Below are 13,370 nucleotides of genomic sequence, written 5' to 3'. Positions count from 1 at the left end.
AATGAGCTACACTTTCTTGAACCTAACTTTCACAATGTAATTAATGAAGACAGCAGCCAGGTATATCTAATAAAATCACAGCACAGTCTATTTGCCTGTCATTAAAAAGAAAAAAATTAGTAACTGGTAAGGTAAGACCATGATGAACAGACAATTGACTGCTTGGCAGTTGTTTTCCAGAGAAAGAGAGCTTTTAAAGACAATAAGAAAATGATAAAACAATCCACCTTGCTTTGAAACAAGTGCTGAAATTAAAGTCTACTAGTTATTTCTAGAACAATGTGAAGAACAACTAGTTTTTTAATGGGGAGGAAAAAAAACATTTAAAAGGCTTCCAGGCTTCCATTCTTCCCATCAACATGAGTTTTAATTTGATATTAATACATAAGCTTATATAAATATCCAACCTTATTATGATTTAAGGGACCTTGGCATTTACATTTAAAGTGAGCAGTTACCTATTAGACATGAAATTTTTTTCAGTGCCATATCATAAATTGTCAACAATTTTGCATTCTTAATTCACTATTTTGACACTCATTAACATAATAAAACACCACTATTTTAAAGTTCATATTAAAAAGAAATCTTGGCAGTAAGCTGATAAATACAGTGCATTGATAACAATGCTGACCAAAGTTCCTCTTGGTTTTGGTTTGGGGTTTTTTTCGTTTTTTTTTTACTATACATTCCCCAGTATTTTTTAATTCATTAATGTATCTTAAATTTGTATTAACATTCACAAATTGCTGAGTCCCATGAAGGAGATTCACTGTACCCCAGAACAAAAAAGTTGCTGTCCAAGGTACTGCACATAAAGACAAGTGTTCCAATTAATCTCTTGAATGTGTTAAAAATGTTTTCAGATTTATTAGCTGTCCTTAGAAAGCAAGCTATCCCTGCTGAAATTCCTTACATGATACTGCAGTATCTGTGTTATGCTGTTACTTTCCAGGGCCTCTTCTACTGCATTCCAGTAAGATCAGACATTCCAGCACCTGACAATACCCAGTCTGTATAATTAAGGATGAACCTGTTCTAGTCTTTGTTACAGACTGATTTTCAGTAGGGCTGAAATACAAAACAAAGTCTTTGAATTCTACATGGTGCATGAATAAAAGCTACCCTCTAATATAAATCTAGCTCCCATGTACTGTTCTGGCATTCTGCAGAGCAGTCACTAAATGTAATCTTATCTGCAGTATTCACCTTACATATCTCAGAATCATAATTATTCACACATTCATGCAGTACATAGCAAATAGCATCCTGAGTTTAATTGCTGCTTCAAAAAACAATCATCGAGTATAAGAAAATTAAATACAATTTTTGTTTCTTTTGTTATGTTTAATAGGAGAAGCATATTTGTAATTTGCAAGGCTAAAATAATGCAACAGCCAAGAACTGCAGTAAACCTCTCAGAGCTAATAGCAATATGCAATAATGCTTTCCCACACCATCTTCAAGCAAATGGATTTAATTCACTGCTTAATCAGTCAAATTAACACTAATATGGCTAGAAAGGATGTTTCTTAACAAACCCAATTTATGGTTTATTTATTTGCAAAGTGTCTTAAAGCTGAGATGCCTTGAAGAACTGCTGTGTTAATTCAATCATGCTGACAGAGCTGGTTTCACCTAAGAAATGATCTCTGCAATTCACAGCATGGCTGACAGCTATCTGCATAGAAAAGCAGCAGAGTAACCACTTAAATCATGCCAAAAACACTCACCCAAGAAGAAGTAGCAAAGATGATGATCCAACTTCCAGACCCCATGAAGCTGAGGGAGCAATCCAGCAGCTTGCTCAGGCCAGCAGTGTCTCTCCTACACTTGACCTAGACTGCCTTACATAATGAGGAAGCAGCGCTGTATCCTGTGTGGAGGAGCAAGCTGAATGTCATCACTGGCAGAAGTAGGGAGAACTGGCAGCAGGCAGGCTGGTAGTTAGCATGGAGATCACGAAGTCTGCTTTCCCTGACTGCTCTGGGAGAAAACACAAGAACAGCTCAGAAATGCTGCTGTCATTCCTCCCCTGGAACGAATGACCGGAAGGAGCGAGGGTGTTCCAAGTGTGAGGCAGGCAGCAGGAGCTGCAGCTGTACCTGCTCGCAGGCAGCAGAGCTCCTGTCACACGGTGCAGCTGCAGGACTGCTCGGCTGCAGCCACAGCAGCGCGGCAGAGCAGCGAGGGACACGCTGCTCCCGCACACCTCTGCCTGGCCACGGCTCACTGCGGTGAGTACAGGGGAAGCATCGCTGCAAGAGAAACTCTGGGATGCATTTCCAAAGGGAATTGCTATTCCCTCCAAGAAATCTTACTGCATGCAGGTTAGTTTCTGGAAAGTAACCATTTTTTACCTGTTGTATGTGGTGTTACAGGGGTTAAACTGCTTCTATTACAGAGGTTTGATTTTTCAAGAAAATGATGGGTAAGATATATTATCTGTTGTGAAGATATTTACAGTAATTTCTGGTTTTTTCCTCTTTTTACCTAAGAGAAGCCTTGGTATTTTCATAGTTTATTCTTGTTTGGGTCATATCAGCACTTCTGTTCAGGGCACAACAGGAGAAACAAGTATTGAGGCTTAATCAGCCATTAAAACCTACATAACCTTGTTTACAAAAAGCCCTTTATATAAAATAAACTACTACATATAACTAGTATTCCATAATTTATTTCATTTTAATGCTTCAGTAGTAACTAAAGAGCCTTAAATACCTACAATGCATATACAAATTATTCTTGAACTAATATTTTGACAAATAAAGTTTCTCTTTACAAAAGAAGGCAAAGGTTTCACTAAGAGGTTTTGTGGTTATATTTGAGACTACTTGATTAGACATAATCAAGAGTAAATGCAACTGGACACAAAATCCTGTGGCAACATTAAAAGACAGGTCAAGAAAAGTTTTAAGTCTCAATGTGGAACATTGGCTGGGGTTTACAGAAGTCAGGTTAGGGGCAGACTCTATTATTAATAGTTATGTCCTTCCCAGACTAAACATGACTTAAGCTCTGATCTCAAAAGGTAGAATCAGGGTGAAAGAGACAAAAAATAATACAAATTTTTGTCTTCCAAATCTATTTAATCTATATTTCTTCTTTTGAGATAAATTTACAATGACTTTTCTATTAAATTTCATCAGGCAAAAAAAACTTGGTTTTCACTGGTTTTGAAACATATATTTTCATTGTCTGTTGTTAAATGCTTTCCTTTTTTCCATTCTTGAGAATCAAAAAAAAAAAAAAGAAAAAAGAAAAAAATCAGAAGCATTTGATATAAAAGGCAGATTCCTAACAAGACCTACAGCTAGCATGCCCTGAGTTAAGTAGAATGTGGAAAAAATAAAAAAGCAATAAAAATATAATTTGAGAACTATTTTTAAAAACCAATTACTTCTGTATTTGAAATCAGTAACTGTTTTTCCAATCTTCAGAAAATAACATTAAAAATACTTTGGAGCACTCATTTTTTTACATATTGGTTTAGACTGCTAATGAGGAGTATCTATTGAAACTTTACATAATTTGTATGCACCAACCTCAACTTTTGGTGTGTTTCAAGTGTTAAGAGTGCTTGCTTTAGAAAAAATCTGTTTACATGCTTGGCCTGGGTTAATCAAGAGTTGAAAATATCATGACCTGTATTAGGCTTTGGAAAAATACACAAACAGTTCGATTAAGGTGCAAAACCAGCAATTCTGTTGGTCACTCCAAACAGCAAAGCTGACAAAGTACTCACCTAAAGAAAGCTCAGGTGCCTCCACAGCCATGGCACTGGACAGGACAGTCTAACTAGAGATAACCAAATGTTGACTGCATCAGGTAGGAAAATAAAGAAAGTTCATTGGTAAAATACAGGTTACCCAACCCAATCCACAGAAATTGAGTTGAAAAGGCTACGTAAATGAACAGAATGCAAATTTGGCTGGCAGCATTGCAAAGGCAATATACAGTTTGCTTGATGTTGCAGTTCAGGCAAACTTGTCTAAGTTTGATACAGTTGATTCCATCTTTAGGCTAAACGATGAATCAGATATTGCTTCAAAGTTTTCCAGTCTTATTTTCTATGATATTTCGTACAACTCTGTATCCAACCAGAGAACAACCTCATCACAGTCTGTTCTCATGAGGATAAAGAAATCCAGTGTAATAGTTTGCAAACATTAAGTTTTATCATTCAACATATACCTGAAAGCCATAGCTTCTGTCTGGAGTATAAATACTGTTATTTCTCTCAGGTAGTAGCCAAATTGCTCTTCCATTGAGCCACAGTACTTTTCAGTTTACAGTAACTCCTATAAGCATTTTTTCCTTGGGTCAAATCTGCTGGCAAGTCAAGACTATCTAAACACAAATTGATACAGAAATTGCTGACATGTAGAACTTTCAGTAAAAGACTCTTTCTGAGCCAGCTGCACGCTGTATTAATGTATTAATGGCTAATGCTTGACAGTGGTAAGAAAATAAGTCAAGTTTATATAATACTCAACCAGCATATTAATTATTCTGATGCCTCAGCAGATAGATGGTCAAAGTAAATAAAGTAAATGCAGTTTGGAAAAAACCCCTTTTAAAAACTGTAGTCTTTTGAAAAATTACTGCAGAAAAATCTGCTGATTGGAAAAGAAGAATGGACTAGACAACCCCTCATGAGGATGGAGATGAAAATATGAATGTTTGGGAGCTTAATGTGAGGAGTTAAAAACTACCTAAACCCTTGCTACTCACATTAGGAAGATAATGCTAGTCATTATTACAGAAGACTGTAAGCCCATGAAACAAATTCTGGAACTGTTCTTTTATGGAAAATATGGCAATAGAGGTTTGCAATGCTTGTCACTAAATTGCCCTTACTTGCTCAGTTTATTTCCACAAGGTCCTTTCTATTCCATGCTGAAATGAAGGAAGCAGTATCTCATAGACCTTACTCCTGCCAACAACCTTGAGTAAACAGGACAATGTTTTTTTAGACACCTTGCTCTTAAGATGCCTTGCACATAAATAAATCATTACTTGAGGTTTGCTCATACTAATATAGATTCCATTTGGGATCTGGTGAAACACTAAAATGCTCTGGTATCAGTGACTGGAGAGACAACTACAATATCTTGTGGTGAAGGTTTTTGGCATTTTTTCTGTCCTTCTTTGTGACCTTTCTTTCTTTTCTCAAAATAATTTATCACTTGTGTTCCTGAACAACCTGCACAAGTGAGTCATGCTGAAATGTGTAAACAATGGCTCAAAGTCTTCAAAAAATAAACTCCTGCATTTAGACCTGATAACACATAGTCCTATAAATGGAGGAGGAGGGGGATTCCTTACAGGAGTCCTCTACCTAAGTCTCTCTGAAGACTTTGGCCATTTCTCTGCATGTGCTAATTCTGTAAGCAAAACCTATAAATGCATAACACATACCTCTTTTTTGAAACAGGTAGCAAAAACTTTTGATTTCTTTCTTCAAATATTACCTAACAGCTCAAGACCTCAATTTCCTCTGCATATATTTTTTTATTATTTGACTCAGTCATATCACAATGAAGACCACTGGAGGACTAGTCAAACAGGAATGATTTTCCAACCTTGCAGCTGAATGAAACAGCATTTTAAAAAGCAGTCATATTTCCAAACAAATTGTACAATTTAGATGTTAAGATGTGTCAATGTTTTCAAGCCTCCTTTCCTTAGCATTTGACAATATTTAGTGCCCTACGTGTATACAAGAAGGTCCCTGATTTTCCCCCAAATGATGAAGTATTCCAGTCATGAAAGGTGAACACTGAACTTGAATTCAGTGGATACTCCTCAAATGGGTATCACTAATTTTGCAATTTTGTGCACACATGCAGTTTCTCATATTTAACAATATACATTACCCCAGAAAATAACTAAAAAATCATAATCCAATTAAGCATAAAAACCTTCTACAATTAAACTATGAACATTAAATAGGTCAAGGTCACAGTAATCTGAATATTCATGGACTGTTCTTTCATTTCTCTTTGACATCTCTTCCTCTACAATAAAACTAGCTATGATGGTCTTTTATATTCCTTTTCAAGATTCTTTGTGAGATTTATAGGGTTGCCTATTATACCTCTGAGAGTGCCAATAAACTGATTTCCCAAGTGACTATTTTTGTACTTATCTCATAAAAAACCATCTGCTGTTTTGCATATTAATACTAAAAGAGAATGGCAAAAATAAGAGGAAAGAAAAAAGTTGAAAAATGAAAAAGCAGTTAATTAACCATTCAATAAATATGCCTATTTATTTTGACTAAATGAATGATCTTTATCAACTGAAAATAATTAGTACTGGCAGGCTTTTCTGTTGGATTTTCTTGTGTCACTGATTCCAGGATGTTGAATTTACATTTTAATTATTTTTAGCATCTCTCCAAAATAAGTTTTATGAGCCTAAGAGCAAAAAAAAGAACCACACTTAGTTTTGGAGTTAAGTTGTCAGTCATTCATCAGAACATTTCTAGATATTGTAGTGGTAGTATCTTGAACTCCAAGCCATGAGTTATTGATGCCTAAGAACAGTATCAGTCAAAACAGATTTATGGTTCAGCATAATAAACGTACCATTAGCACTAAAAGCAATAAGGTACCTTTTTTTTCTCCTTTTTTTTTTCCCCAAACCCCTCCTAAATAGCCCCCAGCATGCACCATTTGTGATATTGACTTAACACAGATGCAGAACTGGCTAACACAAAATCCTGAAGGACCTACTACAGCGAACATGTTTGCAAGACTGGTTATCCCCTCTAGCAACACATGAAGATGCAATCAGTATTCACTTTTGGCTAAAAGGCATAAATTCATCACTTCAGTTTCATTCTGGATCCAAGTATCTTATTTCTGTCTTTAATTGACATGGCCCAGACCAGTCAAACAAACTATATTACTTTCATTAATTTTTAATGTCTTTTCAAGTCTTTGAAATATCTATATTTTTGGGAAGAAAAATAATTCAGATATAGTTCTTTATAGAAAAGTGATACTTCTTGTATTTGGCTTTACCACAAATTTTAGAAATATGCATAATAACTGCAGGGTAACAAAAGGGTGGGTGAGCTGTTAAATGTTTTCAATGGATCTCTTTGGTTGCCACCAAAGAAATTGTTCCAGCTCCTATATTCTTGCTTCCTCTTATTTCCATCATTTGGGTGCTTCCAGGAAATAATACAGATTCCCTTTTGGTTTCCTGCTTTTCTTCCCAAGATGTCCCTAGTCACTTGGGCATAGTTTACAATATAAGAGCTCACAATTAGGTAAATATGAAGTCTGTGTCTCAGGTAACTTTTCAAGTCTCTAGTGTCTGTAGGTATTTTCCACAGAGGACTTACTGAGCAGTAACCAAAGCTCTTCAGGTTATGTATTCCACATCCAAATTTGGAACTTGCACACTAAAAGCTCTCATAGGCAAAAGACTGTTCAGCCTTCAAACTAGGTAGAGTGAATACAGATGGTGCTCAGGCATCTAGGTCAGGATTTGCTTCTGTCTTTATTTCTCCTTCTCCAGCCTAAAGATAAAGCTCAGTAAGAAGGAGACAAGTTTTTTAGGATAATACCATTGTACTAAACACATCAACCTTCATTCAGTGCTGCACGACACAGTGGTCCAATGCACCAGATGTCCCAAATCTCTGTGTGTTGAGGGTAGTCCCTTGTAGAGCAGGAGGATTCAGGGGCTGTCAGGGATAATCTGCAAATCCCAGGTTCTGAGGTTCCAGTCCTTTGCTGATTGATAACCAGTGTTTTATTATTTACAAAGCAAGATACATCCTTGCCAGCACCTTAGGTTTGCATACACATTTCACACTTAAGTGATCCTTTGCCTAATGCTGAGCTTAGCAGCGCTGCCCAAAAGTGTTAAAGAGATATGAATACTATCCCATCTAAAGAAAATTCAGTAACTTCTAGAATGCCTTGTTTTAAAACATTTGTTTTATCCATCAGAATAAGTCCTATTTGGCTACCATTAATTGATTTTTCATTTAAGTAAACTCTGAAATAAAAACAACACAATAATTGCAAAATCAAGAATAGCATTTTGATGTTTGCAGGACAAAGTGACATGAAAGTCTGTTATATTTGCTTATCCTGCTCATCTCTTTGATGCAGCTGTCTCTTTTTTCCTTCCCTTATGTGAGAAAGTAAACTAAATGTCCTTGTAAGCCACTCTGGCTTGATTTCAGGCCGAGTAAATCAAACAAACAAAACCAGCCATAAACAGACAAAAGCAATGCCTAAAATGCCTCATCATTACAATATATTAGATCTTTATGCTAATCTATTTCAAACTGATTCCACACTGTAAAGCAATGATATCTGAGAGAAATCTACTGAAGGAATTCTCCCTTTCTCAATCATTCCTAGTTGGTAATTCTTCAAAATTCAGCTGTATATTCTCAAATCACTAAGTCCTTAGAAGTCAATAAAGGAAAACACTTTTTTGTTCCTATTTTTAACAGGTCATCTCAGCTGAATTCAGCAATTTCTGAATTCAGAATTCTGAATTCAGCAATTTGTTTAATGTACTTTAATGAAACAAAATTCTTTCCTTGATCAAATTTACTTTAACAGTTTTTAACTTTTATTGGAAGCTGTGGCAATGTGACCTTGAGAAAGACAAGTTTCCACTCTTCCTCCTTCAGTTGCTTACAGTGCACTATTGGGATGCCTATCACAGTCCTGACAGAGACTATCGTCCTCCCAGAACCAGCATCTCAATTTATGTCAGCTTTGAATCATTGCCTTGCAAAATGCAGATTTTGGTCTCCTTGTTTCCAAATGTGGACTTGCAAAGGAAATCAAGCAATGCAAATCTCTCTATTCTTTCACCTGAGAACAACTGACTGAAACCTTCTGAAAGCTCCAGGTCTAAAAGAGTCCTCTGGGAGGAGATTGAGCTCTCTCTCACAACACATATCAGCATTTCTGTGGAACTCAAACAGAATTACAGAATAATTTAGGCTGGAAAAGACTTCTAACATTGCATCCAACCATTAACCCAGCACCACTGTGTTCACCAATAAACTGTCTCCAAGTGCCATTAGAATAGAAACCAGAATAGAAACATTTATCGGACAATCTGCCCATAACTTCAGCTCCCAGATCTTCCTCCAGGATTTCTGTTTTGATTCACAGCTTCCTGAAAACACTGAGTTTTCCACTGAACTTTCATAACCTCCTCCTTTAAGATTAAGAGAACAGGATGAGTAATTTTTTAGTTTTCCCTTTTAAACATAGCACTTCTGTGAGGATGCTTGAGCTTTAGCAGGATTACCCTGATTTTGGTTATGAGGCTATATTGATATTTTATTTCTACAACCTGCGCCCTGCTCTCTTTGTTACTCTAAGTCTGCTGGAATAGCCATGTCAGTCTAGAACTGGAGCAGTATGATAAAATCTGCCACCGCCAAGAGCTGTTCTTGAGCATTTTCAACACCAATACAGAAAGGAATGCTAATTCATGTTAAGTTTACTCAATTGCAGCCACATTCAGATAATGCAGTTATTTTAGGAAAAAAAAAAAGTAAAATAAAACCAACATTACTTCATAAAATTTCAGGCCTCATGGACTAGAATGTCTAGTCTCAGCCTTATTCCACTGGATTTAGCTCAGTTACCCTTCTAATGAAACCATCATTTATTTATTTTGACTGGAATCAGAATGAAATTAAGTGATTGGGTGACAAAGGTCATAGAAGGAAGACAGAAAGTCACAGCAAGTGCTTCTACGGTGATTGCTAGATGAAATGTATCAATATGTCCTGTGCTGCAGAAGAAAGGTTTCAAGGGCTTTCCCCTTCCTTTCTTGCTGATATGAACTGCAGCCCTAAGCTCAACAACCACTTTAAAGCTGAGTTCATGAGAAAGATGCAGCTGGCTCACTAGTCCTTCAGACTACAGGTATATTCTGGTAACTATCTAATTCCCAGTGCTAATTTAAACTTCCTCAAAACAATTCAGAGAAAAAAAATAAGCAGAATATAGACTAAACTATGCATCTTGCAGAAGTTGTTTCAAGACACCTAAATGAGATAATTTGATTATAATACTAATCTTAAATCAGAACTGTTCCTACTCATCATAAGAAAAAACTTCTTTAAAGATGAAGGGAAAAGAGGAATTGCTAAGTTAACAAATTGTATGATGGGAGTGAAGAATTTAAATTTGATTTACTCTGAATCTGAATTAAAGGCCTTCTTGCCCAGGCCATAAACTTTAAAGTCCTAATTCTTGTACCTTGCATTTGACTACCTTCAAATTTGGTGGTTTCAACTCCAGTATTTAAACCAGACCATGCAGCTTGCCTTGAAATACCAACCTCATTAACTTTGTTCCTTCTTTCACGTCATCTGTAAACTTTACTATCAGAAAACTTTACAGCATAGTGTGCATAAATGACAAAAATATTAACTACACCAAATAAAGGATCTATTTCTAGAGGGTCCTTCCTAGAAACAATACCACTCAGATACATCTCCTCATTAGTAATATTTTTAGATCTATCAGCCCAGCCTGTAGCCCACCTAATTTGATCACTTGCACCCAAAGTGTTTAAAGTGTACGATATTTAGTAACATAAAAAAAAGAAACTATGCTTCTACACTTGCCTTTATAAATAGATTAATGATCTTTTCAAAAAAGAGAGTAATTTGACAAGATTTATCTTTGTGCTCATTACCATAATTAGCACTTCAGCCTCTATTTTGTTGTGGTTCAAATCCAAATATCTTCAGTATTTTACTTGGAACTGACATTCATGTAACTAATCAATAGTTCTTCAAAATGTCATTTCTAGTGTTTATAAATTTGGAGTTAGATTGGAAGTTCTCCACTATTCCTAATGTCATATTTTTAGAAACTTGCTGTTAGTTGTGCTAACAATAAGGGAATATGACTGTTGTTCATTAAGTCTTCACTGATTCATCTCATTTATTTCAACTTTTGATACAGAGTAATAAAATGGAGTCTATGCCTGGTATGTCAACAGACAGCATTCAGAATATTAAAAATAATGTATTGCTTCACTCCTTTTCTTCTCATCTATCCTAATGGTGTTTTGCTTAGATTTCTTCTGCTATTTCAGTAAGATGCAATCTATCCCTAAGAGTCATAAGCACTGCTGTTAGTGCCAAGAAAACTGAATGTGTGTTCTCCTGTTTGCCTTTGGACCACACTGAATATCCTCACAAAATGCTTTGTGGCTCTCAAACCCTTTTTGACTCTAACTTGAGCACATACCTCTATTGATAACCTTTTGGGGATCACATCCCTGCCTGTGCTCACTGCATGCCACCCCCTCAGGAATGATACAACTGGCTTCAGAGAAATGTGGTGGCTCCTTAAGATGGGAATGGTAGGAAAGTATTTTCTGTAATTTTAACTGAGATTTAGAGCAGGAAACAAGTACCAGCAGCAGGCCTGTGCAAGTCATCATGTGGCTAAGATGTGACTCTTGAAATTCAGAACTAAATTATTTTCTACTCTTCTAGTTATACTTGTGTTGCTATTTTGTTAATGCTTTAAATTTTAGAATTTTCATTGAAAATATTTTTTGTAGAGAAGAGTTCTTTTCTGATCTAAGAAAAAAAATATGCAAAGGATTGTTTTGGATGTATTACAAGCACATGGTAATTAAATGTTTTGGACACTGCCAACATAAGCAATAAGTGGTGAAATTTGGCACTGAAACCGAATTATAAATGTAGTGGGTTTTGCTGGACCCCAGCAGGTGCAAAAGAGCAGCAAGTTGATTTCCCCAAGTCCAACACACAACCAGGGTGTACCACAAAAATGCCCAAATCCACACTGAAGCTACCCAGAACAGTATACAAGGTGTTCTCACATCGATGGCATCACACTACAAAGCACAGTTCCTGTAATGATTTCAAATGCTTCAGTAATGTTTACCTTAATTCAGGTGCTGATCTGGTGTGCTTTGCATGCTGCACACTCAACAGGGGCCTGAAGACACACAGTCACAGCTCCCTTGGCTAGGAGTAGCCATTAGAATGTATTGAGCTCATGGAACATTTCCAATATTCCTTCAGCATGTGCCCAAGAATAGCTTTCTCCTATTTCCATATATCTTTGCAGTCTATCTGATAGAAATATATTATTTTAGAGATAGAGGATTCACACAATGGATGAATGGCAAACAGCAGACAACTTAATGCAAGCTTTTGTGGGGAAGAGAATTCATCATTTATATAGACTGGAATTTCTTGCCTGCGGAGACAAAGAGCTCTGCATGGCTATTGTGTGCCAAGAACTATTGATCTTAATTTTTTATTGAACAAAAACTGGAGGGAGTCAAAGTAATTATAGACATATAATTTGACATTCTCCCATAGGACCTTAAATCTTATAATAATCACTAGAAAAATAATTACCAAAGTTGTTTTAGATAATTTTCAACCGAAATCCTGCAAGCAAAGTGCAGAACAAATTATTAAATTTTTGAAAGAAAACAAAATAATAATCCTTAGAAGGATGATAATACCTTTAGTCTAAAAAGTTATCAGGCCAGTAGGAACACCAGTAGCAAAAAAATATATTCTCCCAAATAAATCTTAATTTGAGAACCGGAATAAGTAGCTGAATAAAATGCAATATGTCATATAGTAAAAAGTGTTAACTTTTCGGCCTTAAAATTGTACTTGTTTTGGTAAATTAAAATTCCTGAGTTTTTAATTTAAAGATTGCTTTTTGGTTATTTTTGGTGGGATTGCATTTTTTCAATTTCTTTTATAATAATAAATAATTCAAAACATTGTATAAAACTATGTATGGGGTTTTTGTAGGGGCTTGTCTCACTTTCCATCTGTCTTGGAGGTTTTACTGCTTCCTGAGGTATTCCCAGTGTGCACCTCTGGGAAGCTGCCTACTGTTACTGCTGCATTTAGCTTCCTGGACTGCATCTGCAGGCTGAAGTCTGAAACAACTACAAGCATAATCTTTCATATTATTTTTTCCTACAATTTTTCAGAAAAGAGCACGATGATTTTCAGTAATGAAAGCGATGGGAGAATGCTTTCCTGCTTACGTTACCAATTCTTTCAACCAGTATAGCTGGGAACCTACTATTATTGGGAGTAGACATTCCAAATTAGTCAGTTTAACAGGGAATTATCAAATAATAAACTTTTGCAAAACCTTTTTTTTCATCTGACAGGTACACACATGTAGATACACATGTAGATAGGTATTTCTCTGCTACCCTCTGCTATTCTATTTCTCTGCTATTCTCTGCTGCTCTACACTTACATATTGCAGTTCTTGGTTACAAAGTCTGATTTTCCTGCAGATGCTGCAGTATAGGAACTTTAGGAAATATTTCTCTTTCTA

General features: G+C 35.9%; 1 protein-coding gene across 1 annotated transcript in view; it reads right to left on the bottom strand.

Moving 5' to 3' along the window:
* Positions 1–2,034, bottom strand: part of LOC136558604 (sodium channel protein type 1 subunit alpha) — an 87,638-nt gene extending 85,604 nt beyond the window's left edge. The window contains exon 1 of the mRNA XM_066553167.1: positions 1,734–2,034. The gene's annotated coding sequence lies outside the window, so the exon portion shown is untranslated. The remainder of the gene's footprint in view (positions 1–1,733) is intronic.
* Positions 2,035–13,370: the final 11,336 nt, after the last annotated feature.

The sequence above is a fragment of the Molothrus aeneus genome, chromosome 7 (genome assembly GCF_037042795.1).
Source record: "Molothrus aeneus isolate 106 chromosome 7, BPBGC_Maene_1.0, whole genome shotgun sequence".
Lineage (NCBI taxonomy): Eukaryota > Metazoa > Chordata > Aves > Passeriformes > Icteridae > Molothrus > Molothrus aeneus.
This window is presented reverse-complemented; position numbering and strand designations above follow the sequence as displayed.